Genomic DNA, 17,188 nt, shown 5'->3' with positions numbered 1-17,188 from the left:
AAAGAAAGAGAGGAAACAAGGGTCAAACTCCAGAAGCCCCTGGAGAATAGTCCTAGCAAAACCTGCTCTGGACATAAAAAATCTTACTATTAGCGCTTTGCAAAGGTGTACACAGATAACCAAGTAGCGACCTTTAATATAATTCTACCATCCAGCCCTTTCCAAAAAGACACTGAAGAAGCCAAAGTCCTGGTGGGCCTTGACATTGCCAGGAAGTGACTTGTTATGAAACCCTGTAACACCATTCAACGTGGTACAGCAAACTTTCAGAGGATTTCCTTACGGAATGCAGCAATCTCCCATCAATAAACTCCACACCTTCCGCAGATCATGCATTGCCCACCCCTCCACCATTCATCCCCCTCTTCACTTCAAATACATGCATCTCAAACAAGTCTCTATTCTACTTAAAAATATTTCTACTGACACCCTCCTGGATCTGACAACATAAACCCCTGACTCATATAGAACTGCAGAGAGCATTTATTTCTTCCTTTCACCAACATATATAATCTATGTCTCACACAAAACATCATGCCACAAAATGCTCTAATTAAACCACTCTCAAAGCAAACCAACCGAAAAGATACCTCTCACTTCTATCTAATAATTTATGTTCCCAATTCTGGGCAACCTTTTTGAAAAGATAGTCTACCTCCAACCCTCCCTCTGTCTCCAGCAATTCCATCAGTTCTCTTCCAAACAACGTGGATTCTGGCCTGGATGAAGTACTATGACAGCACTTTGGTCCCTTACTGATGACATCCTGCTAAACTTTGATAGTGACATCCTTAGAAGTGCCCTATTTATAGACCGGACAAAGGCATTTGACCTCACTGACCACTCCATTCTCCAAAACAAACTAACTGAAACGGTTATCAGTTCAGACACTGCTTCTTGGTTTAAAAACATTCTCACTGACAGACACTCCTCCCAAACAGAATCTGCAACCATTACAAAATGTGCAAAAGACGGATCCATCCTTGCTCCCTCCTTCTCCATATTCATTAACAAACTTCCTTGTTACCTCCCCCATCTTTTGACCTTCTATTAGCCGTGCAACTCCTTACGTGCAGGGGAATTTTGTGGATGTTACCTCCCCCATCTCCCACTTATCTTCTATGCTGATGACATGGTCACTTAGTAATCAGGTCACTCTCACACCAACATTCAATGTCAACTCCAGTTATTCTTACTGGAGCTCTACCAATGGATCATAAAACTATAAACTACTTTTCAACCCTACCAAGACCAAAACTATGCTTTTTGAAACTCCAGAGAAAATCCACCAAGCACCTAACTATCTTTGACCTACACAACCATGCCACACAGGCAATCTCCCCACTCAAATATCAAAGACTATGGCTTGAACAGTGTAGAGATTAAAAATAATGAAATGAAATGCAAGTGTACGTTAGCAGGTCAGTGCATGTGATTGTAACAATATCCTGAAGTCATGAAAAAGTACTGGAAAAAAACTTAATAGTTTCTAGTACCTTTGCCTGGGTCACTGCTTTTCCTTGCAGGCACGTAGTAGAACGAAAAAATATTCCTTACTAGGTTAAAAAATAGATAACAAGTCTTAAACTGTCTTTTGGCTTTTCCCGGTTAGGGGTCGCCACAGTGGAACTCCGGTCCGCTAATGATTGGCAGTAGATTTTTACGTGCTGGCTTGCCGGGCCTAATGCACAACCTTCAGCGAAGAAATGCCCATTCACGCATGTCGACACAAAGAAGACGCTCTAACTGAGAATCGAACATGCAACGTCTAACTGTGAAGTGACAACGCTACCACAGCTATAAAACAAATAAGTATGAAACGTAATTTCTTCCAGCTTGGTAATTTTCTATTGGATATAGAGTAATGGTCTAATGTATAAAATGTACCTTTCTGTAATATTTCTATTGAATATTAGCAATAGTTTCATAGATAAAATGTATTATTATGATAAGACTTTTCTATTTTAATAAAAGAGTATGTACTTCGAACTGCCACAAGGCTAAGTGTTTATTTAACAAGTTTTACCTTAACAACAGTCACTAAATTCCCATTTCTACATAGACAAAGTGAGGGCCAAAATAAACTCTTCCCCCTCTTCTGAGCCAAATGAGCTCACCTTTTCATCCCAACTAGCAAGAACAGCCATTGGCAAAGGTGCTCTCCTTTCTCATCTTGAATATGGCCTCCCAATTTTTGCTTCTGCCTCAAAAAAGAAAAAAAAATGATGCACTCTCCAGACTCTAACTGCATCTGCCAATTCATTACAAACTCACATTTCTGTAAGCATCACTGATTAACCCTAGAGAAAGCCAAATGGCTACTTGTAAAAGATTTAACCTATGTAGGATCCCAACTCTACAAAATACTCCAACTCCACACAATTACGCCCCTTGCAGCTAGGCTTCATGACAAAAACTCCTCATACAACCTGAAACACTACTCACGAGCCACACCAACTCTTGCTACTACAACCAAACTCCACAGCACTGCACATGCTTTCTCCTCTCAAGCACCTGTTCTTTTGCAAGCTCGTCCCATCAACATTAAGAAAATTGACACATTCCAAATTCAGAAGGCATCTCGTAAAGCACTGCTATACCCAAGCAAAATGCTCCAGCTTCAACACAAGACACATCACCTAACCTAGCTCCCTTCGGAGACTCTTCTTCTCTCTCAAGATTCACTGAAGATTGACCCCACTTTAGAAACTAGTGTATATATTGTACATTACACTCTGCTTAATTGTACATTGTACTGTGCTTGTTCGCTTGAATGTATATACAGTTTTTTCTATCTAATTAGCCTGAACTAGTGTAAATATTGTACATTACACACTGTTTAATTGTACATTGTACTGTGCTTGTTCGCTTGAATGTATATACAGTTTTTTCTATCTAATTAGCCTGAACTAGTGTAAATATTGTACATTACACACTGTTTAATTGTACATTGTACTGTGCTTGTTTGCTTGAATGTACATACACAGTGTTTTCTATCTAATTAGCTTGAACTATTCTGTTATGTCTTTTTCATTTGTTTGAAATTCACCCAGACTGAGCCTGAAATTTGTCAATACTGATTAGTGTACTACCTTGGTCAACAAATACAGATACAAGGTAAGAGTAAATAAATACAACAGAATGAGGCAACCATTTAGAAATTGCTTGTTTCGATACAGATTGCCCATTTTCTTTTACTGGAAAGAAAACAGTGAGATGAATAGGCTATCTGAAAGTAAACTCAAACTACTTTAAGCATAAATGAAGGATATGTTCTCAAAGTTACCTTATCCTTATGAAAAATGACATAAGGTGGACACATATGTAAAACCTCTTTCAAAAACCGTTTGACTTGAATCTGGTTAGAAAGGGGAAATTAAAAGCGCACACGTAAAGATGACCAAAAGGTGAATCATTACAAAAGAATAACTCTCAAATATTGTGGAACTAGAGGCATCCAGGACTGGTGAGAGTTCTGGTTCTTAATTTGGCTCCAACTAGAAAACCTTTTCCACTTAACAATATGTGCATTTCTAGTAGCAGCTTTCTTTGCATCCATTAAATACCTGCTGCATGTCCTTCAAAAAAGGTGCCTTAAAGGTACTAAAAGTCTACTATCCAGGCAGTGAGTTATGGAACTGAAGGTTATGCTATATCAAACAAACCCTATCTTCTGTGATCAAGTACATTTGATGAGGAAGCTTGTGGTAATTGTCCTTGTACGTTTTGAAAAGAAGGAAGAACCACTGTTGCCTGGGCCAAAAGGGGGTCACTACAATTACCCTTAACAGTTCTACTGAATCTTTAGAATTACCTACGTTGCTAGAGGGTAGAAAAGCATACAGAAACATTCATGCCCATGGGAATGAAAAAGCAACCGTCTTCCAGGCCTGTGTGTAAAGAGTACTGGAGCAGAATGTATCTAGTGTGGCATGGCTAGAGGCAAACACATCTACTCAAGGAATTCTCCACAGATGATCAATTCCTGGAAGACAGTTCAAGTGAAACATCCACGCACTAGGGTCTGACCTGATCTAGTCTACAATAACACTTTACCCTGTCAGAAAGTAAGGAGCCTGGTGGACAGACTGTGCCGAGTTGCTAATGCCCAAGCTAGCATTGCTTGTCTGCAAAGGAGATAAGCAAGGTGGGAACTAGATCCTATGAAGCACATCACTGTTGCTTTGTCTGTGATTAGTAGAAGGCCTAGAACCCACAGATGATTTACAAACTAGACAGCATTTACTAGAGCCAACATTTCTTTGACATTTATGTGTTTCAGTTTGTCCCGTTTATTCCATACACACTGAACTTTCACCCTTTTGTGTGATTCAGTTTGTCCCATTTGCCCCACAGATCTTGAACTTTCAAATACTTTTACAGCTCCCCAAGCAAAGTTTGGGGCATCTGTGATTACAGACCGAGTAGGCAATGGACAGGAAAAGAGGAGACCTGGGTTTGAGAAATAATTGATAGACTCACCAGAGTAATTCCCTTCTTGGCAAATCCCAGTGCTGGAATCGGAAATAGGGGATGCTGATGTTGAGTCCAAAATGGTTTCGGGAGCCACTGAATTTTCCTTATGTGAAGTCTGCGCAAATGAATAAACAGAATTGTCGAGGAGTTCATGAAACCCAAAATCCTGACACATTCCCTAGAAAATGTCAGAGACTGGCTGGAGACTATCAGAACTTGATTTGTCCTACGGAATAAAAGACATCATGAGAGATATTATCCATAAGAAATCCCAGGAACACTATCATGAGAGAAGACTTCTCTATGTTCACCTGAACCCGCAGACTGGGAAAGACATTTTTTTACCCAAGACAGAGATTCTTGACTTGTTGTAAAAGAATATGCAAAAATAAGGCACCTATCCAAATATGGGAAAGTGTGAATGACCTGCACCCTACAACGCACTATTACCAGAGCCGGGTATTTTGCAAACTGATGCTGAAGATAATCCAAAGAGTAAGGCAGAGAACTGAAACTGTAAACGAGCTTTACAAGATCTCAATGTCTGAAATCTGAACTGGAATGTGGTAAGTATCTTAAAACCGAAGTTACCACAAAAATAAAGCAGTTTGAATTTTGAGACTTTTAGAATAGCTCTTTATGTTCATTCTTTCTTTGGCAACAGAAAGATTCTTCAATAAAAATCCTTTCCCTGCTTGACCTGGAGGAAGAGGTTCTATGACCACTTGCAACAACATATTTTCCAAGACAGGAGGAAAGAGGGAGGTTTGCTTGGATGACTGTGGAGGAATTGCCCAAAATGGAAGAAGGGACTCCTAATGTCAACTGTAACATTTTTGAATGATTCTCAGAATCCAAGTGTCTGAAGTTATCTGGTGCCCTAAGGGTAGGTAAAGACCTACACTTTGGGATAGTGCTGCTGAAATGCCAGCACTGGGAGGGGGTATATGAAGAAGCATATAGTTGGTCTGATTTTTTAGAATGTCCTTAGTTTTAGGAGGATCCTCCCTTTTTTAAGCCTCCCTAACACTGCTTTCCAAACTATTGTTTGGCTGTGCCTTGCTGAGACAGTTTCCTATAAAATGAATCTGAGGCAGAAGGAAAGTTTATTATATTTTGACATGAAGGTTAGAAAATCTAAGTGACCCCTTGAATTAACTTTTCTCTTTCATCAAATCTTTTAAGGGCCTCGGCAGGGAACACACCAAATAATACCTCTTTATCCAGGAAAGCATTCAGGACATCATCTTGTATATTCTGACAACACAGCAAGGCAAATCTTCTCATCAATGACGAACTATCAGCTGTTCTGGACACAACATCAGCAGTGTCACAAGAACATGGATAATAAAGAATTCAGATGTCTTAGTCTTCAAGGAAGGGAAATCAGCAACTCCCTCATACCATCAAAAGAAGCCACCAAAAACTTGGAGATGTGATCCTGACAATTCAGTATCCTGAAGGCAAAAATGTAAGAAAACTTTCTTCCCAAATTTATCAAATGCTTTCCCATCCCTGTCAGAAGGAATAAGGTTAGCTGCCGAAAGGATGCTCATCAGAAGATAGATTTGACAAAGAAAAAACTGCAGGGCCTGATCTGGAGTTTGAAAAAGAGAAATTTATGTATCGGAGGAACTTAGCAGAATTTAATTTAGACTTTTTAAGTGCAGGAAGTTGACTGTTAGGCAAATTGCTGGCTGCCAAGAAAGCATCCTCTAATGCTGGCTGCCAAGAAAGCATCCTCTAATGCTGGCAAGACAGAAGGTACAGTGGTAGGCTGAGAAAATTCCAGTTGTAATACGTCATAATACCTTTGCTGGATTCTGGAATTACTGTGTGTCCACTGAAACAACTCTTATTCCAGCTATAGTATCAAGAAAAGTTCCGATTCCCCTCTCCCATGGCACAGGCACTTGAAAAACACAACCAAAATCCAAGTCCTGTCCTACAAACTGAGCATCAGAATTTGAATCCGAGTGAGAGAAAATTCTTTTTTTTTTTAATTTTAGGAGAGAGTCAGAATTTAAAGATTGAAAGGCTTGAAATAGCCAAACCAATTCTCCATGTCCATCCCATGAGGAACAGGAAAAGAAAAATAGAACTAGAATAAAAAATGGGTGACAACAAACACGGCTAAGTAAAATAAACCAAAAAGCTTTTATTATAACTTAGTAAGCACTTTCGCGTTGTCCTCAACACTTCATCAGACTTTAAAAATACACGTTAGCACTCACAATTTAAAATCTAAACCACAAATCAGAAACTAATTCCATTTATGACATCATAACAAGCCACCCAATCAGCTACAGAAAATGACAGCAAATTAGACAGTACATGATCTGCCAACTACCGATCTGCTAATCACCTAGTTCTAGCTTTCAAGAATGTTGGAAACTTCTAGCAATTCTAAATACAACAGATAGGAACCCACAGCTTTTATATGTTTTCTTTACGTAGAGAGCTCAATAAAGTAAGCACACACAAGACATTAAATGTTCACACAGCCATTTAATTCTGGCAATCAAGTGATCTGAATTTTTTCCTTTTTTTTTTGTTTTTTGCTTCAGAGTCTCATATAACTATATTTAATGGTTTGGTTTTGCTTCCGAGTCTCACAAAACTATATTTAATGGTTTGGGACTTGTATATTTTACCATGACTAAGCACATATCTACTGTTAGAACTAGGCGACTAGCAGATAAGTAGTTTTTTATATATACTTAAGCCATACTAGAAATTACAGTTTGTTTATTTTTTAGTACACAGTGGCAGATCATGTACTGTCTAATTTGTTGTCAGAGTTTCTATAGCTGATTGGACAGCTTGTTATGATGTCATAACTGAAATTAAGTTTCTGATTTGTGGTTTGTATTTTAAATAGTGAGTGTTAACTTGTGTATTTTTAAAGTCTGATGTAGCATCATGGACAACGCGAAAGCACTTACTAAGTTATAATAAAAGCTTTTTGGTTTATTTTACATAGCCGTGTTCTGTTCTTTGTGCTGAAAGCACTTACTAAGTTATAATAAAAGCTTTTTGGTTTATTTTACATAGCCGTGTTCTGTTCTTTGTGTACTGATGTGAAAACTTTATCCCAGCTGTACAGTTATTTTTTACTCTTTCAGGAAAAGAAAATGTTTTAACTTTCTATTTTCTTTGCCTGGGAGATGAGACCTCCCCCCCCCCCCCCCCCCAAAAAAAAGACCAACTCAAAGATGGGTGCCTTCCCTGGAAGTCAAGCTCCTTAGGGTGGCTTCGGAGTACAGCCTCATCTGCGCCCTCCTCCAACATAAAGTTTGGTTCTTCCTTTGCCCATAGGACTTGCCTCCCAGTTCTTAGTGGCTTCTCAAGGAACTACACAATAGGGGTTGAGAGAACTCAATGAGTGGTCCAAGGTACCAGAAGTGGGCACAGTAGAGTCAGTCAGCAGTGGCCGACGAAACTGGTTTGAAGACCAAAGACTTCCACACAACTTTGTTGCAGCCAGGGGAGCATAGAACTGAAGAACCTGAAGCCTTGTCAATGCTCTACCAATTAAAGTGCCTGATAAGAAGGCAGTGGAGCTTTAAAGAATCCGTGAACTATCTTACTGGAAAATTTAAGTTTTCAGATACATTTTTAATGGCAACCCCCCCCCCCCCAAAGCCTCAAGTATTAGCCCACAGCTATATTTCTGATAATAGTAAAACTTTTTCTCACAAAAAGTGATATTTTGAAAGAAGTTTCCTCAGCAGGGAACCCTAACTAAAATTATAAGTTTTCAGATAAACTTTTCTATGACAACTACTAAAACTCCACTGCTAGCCTTAATTTTTTTTTTTTTTTGGAACAGTGCCTGCATGATGCCTGTGTATGGTCATTAAGTATGACTTAGACCAGGGTTTGATGCCTGGTGATGGGATGTGCTGCTAATTTCTTAATGGCTGCTGCTAGCCCATTACTTATTTTACATTTGTTAACCGGGGGTGTCTGAGTGGGCCAAAGGCCCTTTTTCAGCAGAGGCCCAGGGAGAAAAGCTCCACATTGAAAGACAATTAAAGATACATTTTTATGACTAAACAGTATCATAAATACACATAAAATATACATGTTTTTGCAGTGGTATAGAGACAGCACAAGCTCAGGAAATAAAAACGTTAATTAATAATAAGGTATAGTTAATAAGTTTCATGGTATCCAGTTTTGGTCTGTACACACAATAAAATGTATACACAGTACACTGGAATATTTTTAGCAGTAGTTTGAAAGACAGCCCACTGAAGGAAGTGAAAAAAGAACCTTTGTTAGTAGTATAACTAATCATACAGTTTCATGGTAACTGTTTGTAATTAGACCAGTGGTAGTACTAGTTAATGTCTATTTTTAAAAGTAGCATTTATTTAACTTGATGGGGTCAGTATATGCGAGTGAGAGTGGGAATTTAGCACGTAAGATGGGCATAGTACATGTTCCTTGCCTGATTGCTCTAGCCTGGGGAGTAGCCATGGCACAGCCAGCTTTGCTTTAGTAGATGCCTGATGAGGTTTTAAAAGGCGGCTTTAGAGGATATGATTTGTATGCTAACTGGGAGGGTGTTCAATTTTCTAGTCACTGCAGTACTATATAGTGAGTCTCCAAAGCTATTATTGCTGCTAGTGACTTCAAGTAATAGTTTGATGATCGAAGAGGTATTGTGACTGAATGTTGTTGTACTAGGTTTTTGAGGGCAGGACACTTATTGGGGGAGTAGTAGACAGAGTTGATTATAAGTTAGTAGGTTGGGCAGTTCAAGCCATTTGAGCTGGTGCAGAGCAGTACAGTGATGGGTCCTATATGGGTAATTTGCAGTAAAGCGGGCAATTCTGTTGTAGCATGCTTCCATTTTGCTTAGGTCAGTTTTATTGAGATTTGTTAGAATAGGGGCTGCATAAAGTAATGTGGCTAGAGGTTGGGAGCGAGCAATGAAAGATCTTGTATTGATAGTGAGAAATGGTTTAATGTGGTAGAGTGATCCTAGTTTGGCATGTACTTTCTTATAGTTAAGTTGAGATGAGTATCAAATTTTAGGTGGCAGCCTAGTCTGTGACACTGGAGTGATTGGAGTAGAGTTTGTAAAGTAGATGGTGAACTGACTGTTGCTGGGGTTTTTTGTTAGCACTGGTTATAATCATTAGTTGCGTTTTTTAGGACTGAGGATAAGTTGGGCTTTGGTAAGGTAATTTTCTACATCAGAGAATGTTAGTTGAGTTGTTCGCAGAAGGCTAGGAATATTTTATGCAGCACAGATTAAGGTAGTATCACCTGCGTACTGAATGATAGATGCATGGTGTGTGGACATATGGAGATCATTTGTGAATACTGTGAAAAGCAGGGGTCCTAAGATAGACCCCTGTGGCACTCCTGTAGTTATGAAGTTGGTGAGAGAGAATTATCCCATTTCACAGCCTGGTGCCTGTAACTGTGGAACCAGGTTACTGTGGGCTTTGATAGGTATATTGGTTTAGTTTGTTTAGCAGGATTTGGTGGGATACCGTGTCAAATGCTTTGGGCATATCCAAAAATAGTGTTGACACATACAGGCCTTTACTTTTGAGTTGATTTATTGTGTCTGCGAAGCAGAGGAGGGCAGTAGTGATGCTATGGGTGGGTCTGAAACTATGTTGAATAGGGGACAGGATATTGTTTTCCAGGAGGTATTGTAGTATCCAAGTAGGAGTACATTTTTCTAAGATTTTGGCCAGAGGGGATAGTATTGAAATGGGTCTATAGTTCTTAAGTTCAGTGGAAGTCCCCCCTTACGATCAATTTCCTGCAAATCTGAGGTAAAGCCAACAGGAAAAAATGGCTTAGGGGCATTTATGAGACATACAGCTTACGCACTAATAACCTAGCTACAAGTTACATCATATGGTAGACTTTTCTTCTAAACTGTTTTGTCTGATTAAAGACATCATGGATGTTTGTCCTATGTGCCTCTGTGCTGCTTACTCGCCATCCTGACAAATCAAAATCATCTTTTTTAGTTGGGAGCATGTGGAGTCCAATTGTTTGACACATTTAGTGAGATACATCCCAAAGAGAGGATGCTTTACTCAACAACTGGTCGGATCAGTGCCAAGTGGAGAGAGTGATTATTTCTTTAGACCTTCACAATTTTCTTTGGGCAATTAGCTGTGCTAACTACAAGGACTTCTTGGCAACTGTTGTCACATTACAGTTAAAAGAGAGAGAGCGCACATGCACTATCAACCCAAAATCTTAAAGGTTCCTGACTAAAGTTTTGTTTTGTAATGTATTATCTACATGATATGATGAGTGGAGGAGATTATCTACCAAAACTGTTGGTACTACTCTTTTTAGTACACCACAATTTTACTAGGCAGAGTTAATTCTGGAGAGTTTTGATGTTAGACTTCGCTAGATGTTGTGACTCTCTACTTGGAGATCTGACAAGTAACTGCCAAAAAGGAAAGGTCCCAGCACACAGCCCTGAAGGACACCTCTGGTCACTTTCATACTTTTGATGAGTCACCTGCAAATCGCACAGTGTGAGTTATGTCTTTCAGTCAAATTACTATTCATCTTACTACATATGGGTCAGTTTTTAAAACAAAGAAGTATGGTGCCAGCATAAGGAATGGTGTTGAAGGCCTTGACCATGTGTACTGCATAACCACCCCCTACATCCGCTGTAAATCTTTCAAAGAATTTTACCATATTGAATAGACAGGATCTACCCTTTACAAAATCAAACTGAAGTATAACAAGATTCTTGATATTGTAGTTTAGGTCAATTATAATGCATTTGGTGGCTTTCCAAACAAGGCATGCAAGGCTAACAGGTCTAAATTTCCTAGGTCAGTTCGATGGCCATCTTACAGAGAAGTATAACCACTGCAATGTGCCACTCATCAGGGACAAAAAACAATAGCTAAACTTAGGTAAGACAATTTATGGAGTAGGACTGCAAGGGCATGTTTAACACTATTAATTAAGAACACCATTAATTACGCAATCAGGTATATTGCAGAGTCCCATGGAGGGGGATGTATTTTTTGGTCTGGTTTAGCACTTCCAATAAACAATCTTTAAAAGATAAATATGGGAAGTAAGGGGATTCAGATATTTCAGGGGTTTGGATAGAAATCTTGGGGGAGTGAAACTGGCACTAAATTTGTTTGCAAGGATATTGGCATTATCTATTGGGTCAGAATACGAGGCATGATTATGAATAAGTTAAAAATAAAGGTATTGTTTCTTGGTTTTCTAACATCACTAAAGGATTTATACTCATTTTTGGTATCAGAGATTAGTTTAGGCTCATTGGTTCCTTTAGTGGACCTGATAAATATTCTTCAATTTGTTTTTATTTATACATAGGCAAAGCTTTTGATGCTATCATTGAAAAGAGGAGTTTTGTATGCATTAAATAATTTAAGGAGTTCTTTCTTCCGTTGTATACTTTTGTTGATGGTGATAGCCCACCATGGTAGTTTGTTTTTGAATTTCCTGTGATACCTAGTCCTGCAGGGGCTGGTAGTTCTTAATGGGTGAAAAACTCTTTAGTGATGTATATTGTATATGAAGGCCAGGTGAGGTATAAAAGTTATTTTTGATATTTCTTCACAGAGTAGGCTGAGGATGGTACATCTATAGTTCCTGAATTCAGTGGGATTTACTGTATGGGCTTTTGGTAGTTTCATGGAAAAGGTCACACATTTGTTGTCAAACTTCACTAGGGAATAAGATACAAGAGGATTAGTGCAAGACGTTGCTATATTAGCAAGAATCATGTCAAGAGTGCTAGGTTGTGTAGTAAGTTTTTATACAAACTATTCAAGATATCTCGTTTACGAAATGTAGGATTCTTTTGGGCATATTTCACAATGAAGATAGGGTCCCTGTTTATAAATGGGTAGCTAAAAGTCACCCAAAATAATGGAGTTTTTGCTAACAGGAAGAACACTGAGGAAATCTTATATGCCCATCAGGGAACAAAGAAAGTGTTGTATAACAAGGTATTAGCTGATAATTAATTTTATCAAGGGTGATATGAAATTTGGGGAGTTCAGTGTGTGGGTCCCTAAATACAGTTGAAGATATGGCCCTTGACAAATACAGAGACTCCCCCACAGTTGTCATTGGGTCTGAAAGCACAAAAAGCATCCTGATATTGACAGAATGCCTTCTCTACAATTAAACCAAGTGTCTTTCAAATGCAGGAGTGCCTCAAGTTCAATCAATTTACTCTTTAGACTTCTGACATTGAGGAAAAGCCACCTTATCTAAACTATCAATTCTGAAACTGGATATGTTAAAATGTCAATCAGCTGGATTCTGCATAAAAAGTCACTAGGAGCAACATTTTAGCCAGTATGTAGAAGCCTTGGAACGAAACGTGCAAGCCACCCTTAGATAGCAAACTGGAATGTCAACCACAAAACACATTCAAAAATATCTTTCTACATGTCCTTCAGGATTTTAGACCTTAAGCAGCTCTCTTCCACATAAATCACTATTGTGTTGTAGTCAGATCTGTCCATAGGTAGGGTCCTTAGGCCCCTTATTAAACATCAAAGATCATGGCTCGTGAAAGACAACTCACTGTAACGCTCTTCTTGTCAAGCCTTGTGAGTGACATGTCAAGTGAGCCTGATAACAGTCTCACTTATCACTAAAGCATTTCTATTTCTGCTGTGGTAAGAAAGGTAGAAAGTGCAAGTTCATTACCTGTGAGCATAAGGCAGTTTGTGCCCTACCTTAGGAGATCTAGTGCTAAAAGGCTGGCAACAGAGGTAAAACTAGCAGACTGGCCTTCCATCTTGTCCAGCGTTTAGGTGAATTGACAAGTAAAGTAAATGAAGCAGAGTGTGTATGTAATTAAAGGTATAATAAATAAACTATATAGAAGACTATCCAGTGTATGGCAGTCTTGTCCTAGATACAAGTAAGATGGCAAAAAGGAGCTTCACTAAGCAGGTAAGAACATATGAAAGAAAAAGCATCTCAAGCTTTAGTAGCAAAAAAGAGGACCGTCCCAGTTCAATCTTCATGTGCTCACTGGTATGAATAGATGAGACAAGACTGGGAGGAGCTTCCAAAGACAAATTCATACCAAGAACAGGCAACTCAAGTGCCACCAAGTTTAAAGCAATGACACAGATTGGTTGGGTAGACATTCAGTAGACTACGGAATACAATGGAAGTGAGGTTGACAAGTTGGTCTCAGGATCCCGGGCTTTTCTTTCCCCAAGAACAAACTGGGAGTAATATCCACATCATCACTGATCTTGTGGAACACTGTCCGTGTCCTCAAGAGTATTTACTTGGCCTGCACCCTTGTTAGGACTAGATGGGGCTGAAGTATATCCAGCCAAAAGCAGTGAATCAGGAGAAGGGAACACAATTGTAGGGTAACTCTTTAGTGACTGAAATCCCTACAGAGTGATCTAAGGAGAGAGACAATCATCTATTCATTATCACATTAAGGCAAAGGTCAGCCAGCAATTCAGGGTCGCAGATAACCTCTACAAAAGCAAAACACATACAACTCTGGCCATGATGAGAACCACGGAACCTGCCAGAGACACAACCCAACTGCTTGCCTCCTGACTGCAACTGGCCAAACTGCTGTTGCTCACTGAAATCAACGAAACTACAGTCCCTGGTAGTTCTTTTGTAATCTCTTATACATGGGCTGAACAGCCCTAAAAGAAACCCATCTGACGAGGTTACCGATCCTTCTTTGTCTCTTCCAGGAGAGTCCCAACTTCAGAACTAGACAAGGACCCATGACAAGTCCACAGAAATACCTTAAATCTCAGCACTGAGAGAATAAGGTATATCCAGGCATGCAGATGAACAGTGATACCACTGCATTTTGCCCCTGCTCAAAGAACTGGCACAGTAATGTTTGATCTTTTTGACCACGTGTGTTAATAGTGGATGTGGTAGCCATCTGGTCTCTTAAATGGCCTGCTGAGAGCTGGTCTAATGCAGAACTGTAAGAGTTGTATTTGAAGCTTCAGACAACACATCCATTTGGCAACCAACCACTTTCTATCAGTGATAATGACTGCTTAATGAAAGCCTGAAAACTGTCACACTGATTTTCTAAAGGTAATAATGCATTATGTAGGAAACCAATAACTATGCAATACCACTACAAGAAAATAACAGTTAGCCGTTCAGCAACACTCAGAATTTGGTATCTAGGGCAACTGTCCTCTCCATCGCACCCTTTCTATGCCTCTGGTCCAAGATTTTGGAAGTCTAAAAATTTCCCTCTGAAATAAGACCAAGTGAATAAAACAGTTCAAGGTCCTTGAAGACAATACTGAATACATAACTACATGCTTCATAAAAGTGATCACATTTCTTAGTCTTCTTGTTTCAATTATGACACTCTGCGGCCAGTGGGGAAGAGCAGTGTTTCAGCACAGATACTGCATTCACTCTATCCAGCTTGTGAGTGCTTGACAACATCGGAAAACCCTTGGGCAGCTGAGTACACTGTCCAACCTATGCAGAACCAGAGTTAATGAGACAGGATGTGGCCCAAAATGTTGGAAGTAACTTGCTCAAATATATCCACCACAGGAAGGGACTACTCAGGAAGCCACATCCAAAACAGACACTACAGGGTGAGTGGCACCTTTGGAGGCACAAACACTTGACAAAGATCACTTATCCTTCTCCTGAATCAGTCTTAAAAAATCACATATGAAGGATCATCTGAATCCCAAATAAAGGCATCTATGATGATGGGAAGGATCATTGTTATTTATCTTTCATATCCAAGACAGATTTATTCACAGAGGTGGAACCCTTATCCCCAGATTCCAGAGAGTGGTATTATGTCTCTCCCAACTCCCTACTGAAATGTTGGACTTGCAATGCTGCATCCCAATAAGTTGAAAAAATAAAAAAGACAAAATGCAGAACAGTAAATTTTAAATAATACACCACCTTTAAACTTTTTTTTTTTTTTTTTTTGCAGGGAAGCAAGTCCCCCATACTGTCAAACTTGTCTATGCATAAACTCAGACTGCCATGTCCTGAAGAAAAAGAAATATTGCAAGAAATAGCAGTCTCAAACTTACTATATGAAATTCCAGATTTTCAGCCATTTGTTCTCCACATGACATGACTCTGCGTTCCAAGTCCCTATATTTCAAACAGCTACCAGCTCTCTCTCTATCAACCAGAACCATTTTGTAGAAGGAGCAAGGAAGAATATGGGCAGTGTCTCCCTATAATGGCCCTAAATGGGCATTTATAACATCCACAAAAATACCGAATCCCAAGTCAGTAAATTATTTAAATTATTCACCCTTCGTAGACAAACCAAAAAAATTAATTGATCACAAAGTAACACAGAACCAGGCATTTAATATTTAGAGCTTTCACCTTGTAAAATCACAATGTATTTTTCCAGCACATAAATTAAACTAGAACATATGTATGCAAACAATCCAATGACTACATAGAAACAATTATCTTCTGACTTCCGATTATAATTTTAAAATTCTTCTGATGGACAGAATCATCTAGCCCTCGGAAAGCAGAGTTGTTTGACTTTTAAATGCTACTCTAACTCACACTTTTCAAGTAAAGAATTAAAATCACCCCATGATACTAGAGTTCACATGCTGTAACAAAAAACAATTCAAATTTCTTGAATTCATTACATAGAATACTATGCCTGTACATAGGCATAGTTTGTTTCTTTCTGATGACATAGCAATATTCATAAATCCTGTGCTGTAATTTTCTCAGAGCCTTTCCTGTACAGAATGCATCACAACTAGCACAGCTTGCTAGATACATTACACTTCAATGTTGCCAACTGTAATATATCTGTGCCTCAGATCAGCTGTCCTTTCAAAACCAGATACTACCTCATAAGTGCCCACATATCTATAACACTGTCAAAAGCCTCATGCATGCATGACTGATTCCTTGGTTGAGTCTTTGTGGTTATAGTGGTTGCCTTCTAAAACAAACTTTAAATTATGAGGTCAAGTACAAGGCTTCTGACCAACCACACTGAACTCACCATGTCCCTTCAAAATGTTTAAATGTTTATACATAATGTTTTAATACAAAAAAAGCAGCTACGCTGTCACTTAAATATATCGTTGATGTCCAGTTTGTATTCATAACCGAGCTCAAGTTATTGGTAATAAACAAGCTTAGTTCAATACATACAGTCTGCCTGTTTTCACCTTGGTGAATACTTCTGCAATCATATCATTCAGATAGCCATTCTACAAAAATAAATCTTTATAAGACCCCAAACCACTCAATGTGGTTAATCAGAAACTATTGTTCATTAATAAGACAGTTCATTAATAAGACAGTCCATAATTCAAAAGTACATTTCAGAAAATAACCACTAAACCCATAGCAATTCCCATGGGAAATTAGGATTATGTACAAGTGGTTGTCCTAGTTGTGATGCATTCTGTGTAGGAAAAACAGAGAAAATAAAAAAGTACAGAATTTATAAACACTACCATGTCATCAACAAGAAGCAAATGGACAATGCAGGATATAAACACAGCATTATTTACAAACATTCAATAATTAATTTTTTGTATTATACTATGTGGACTTTGGATGGTGATTTTAAATCTTTACTTGAAAACATGACGTAGAGTGGCATTCGAAATTAAATGTCCCAGTACTAAATGACTCTGGCTATCAGAAGTATTTTAAAATTGTAAGGCAT

The 17,188-nt window shown here is 38.7% G+C and overlaps 1 protein-coding gene across 2 annotated transcripts in view; it reads right to left on the bottom strand.

Moving 5' to 3' along the window:
* The window catches only part of IDH3A (isocitrate dehydrogenase (NAD(+)) 3 catalytic subunit alpha), a 637,839-nt gene that overhangs the window by 607,867 nt on the left and 12,784 nt on the right, over window positions 1-17,188 (bottom strand). The gene's annotated exons all lie outside the window — the stretch shown is intronic.

The sequence above is a fragment of the Protopterus annectens genome, chromosome 7.part0 (genome assembly GCF_019279795.1).
Source record: "Protopterus annectens isolate FY-2018-M chromosome 7.part0, PAN1.0, whole genome shotgun sequence".
In the NCBI taxonomy this organism is placed as follows: domain Eukaryota; kingdom Metazoa; phylum Chordata; order Ceratodontiformes; family Protopteridae; genus Protopterus; species Protopterus annectens.
The sequence above is the reverse complement of the archived record's forward strand: the minus strand, read 5'-3'. Positions and strand labels throughout refer to the sequence as shown.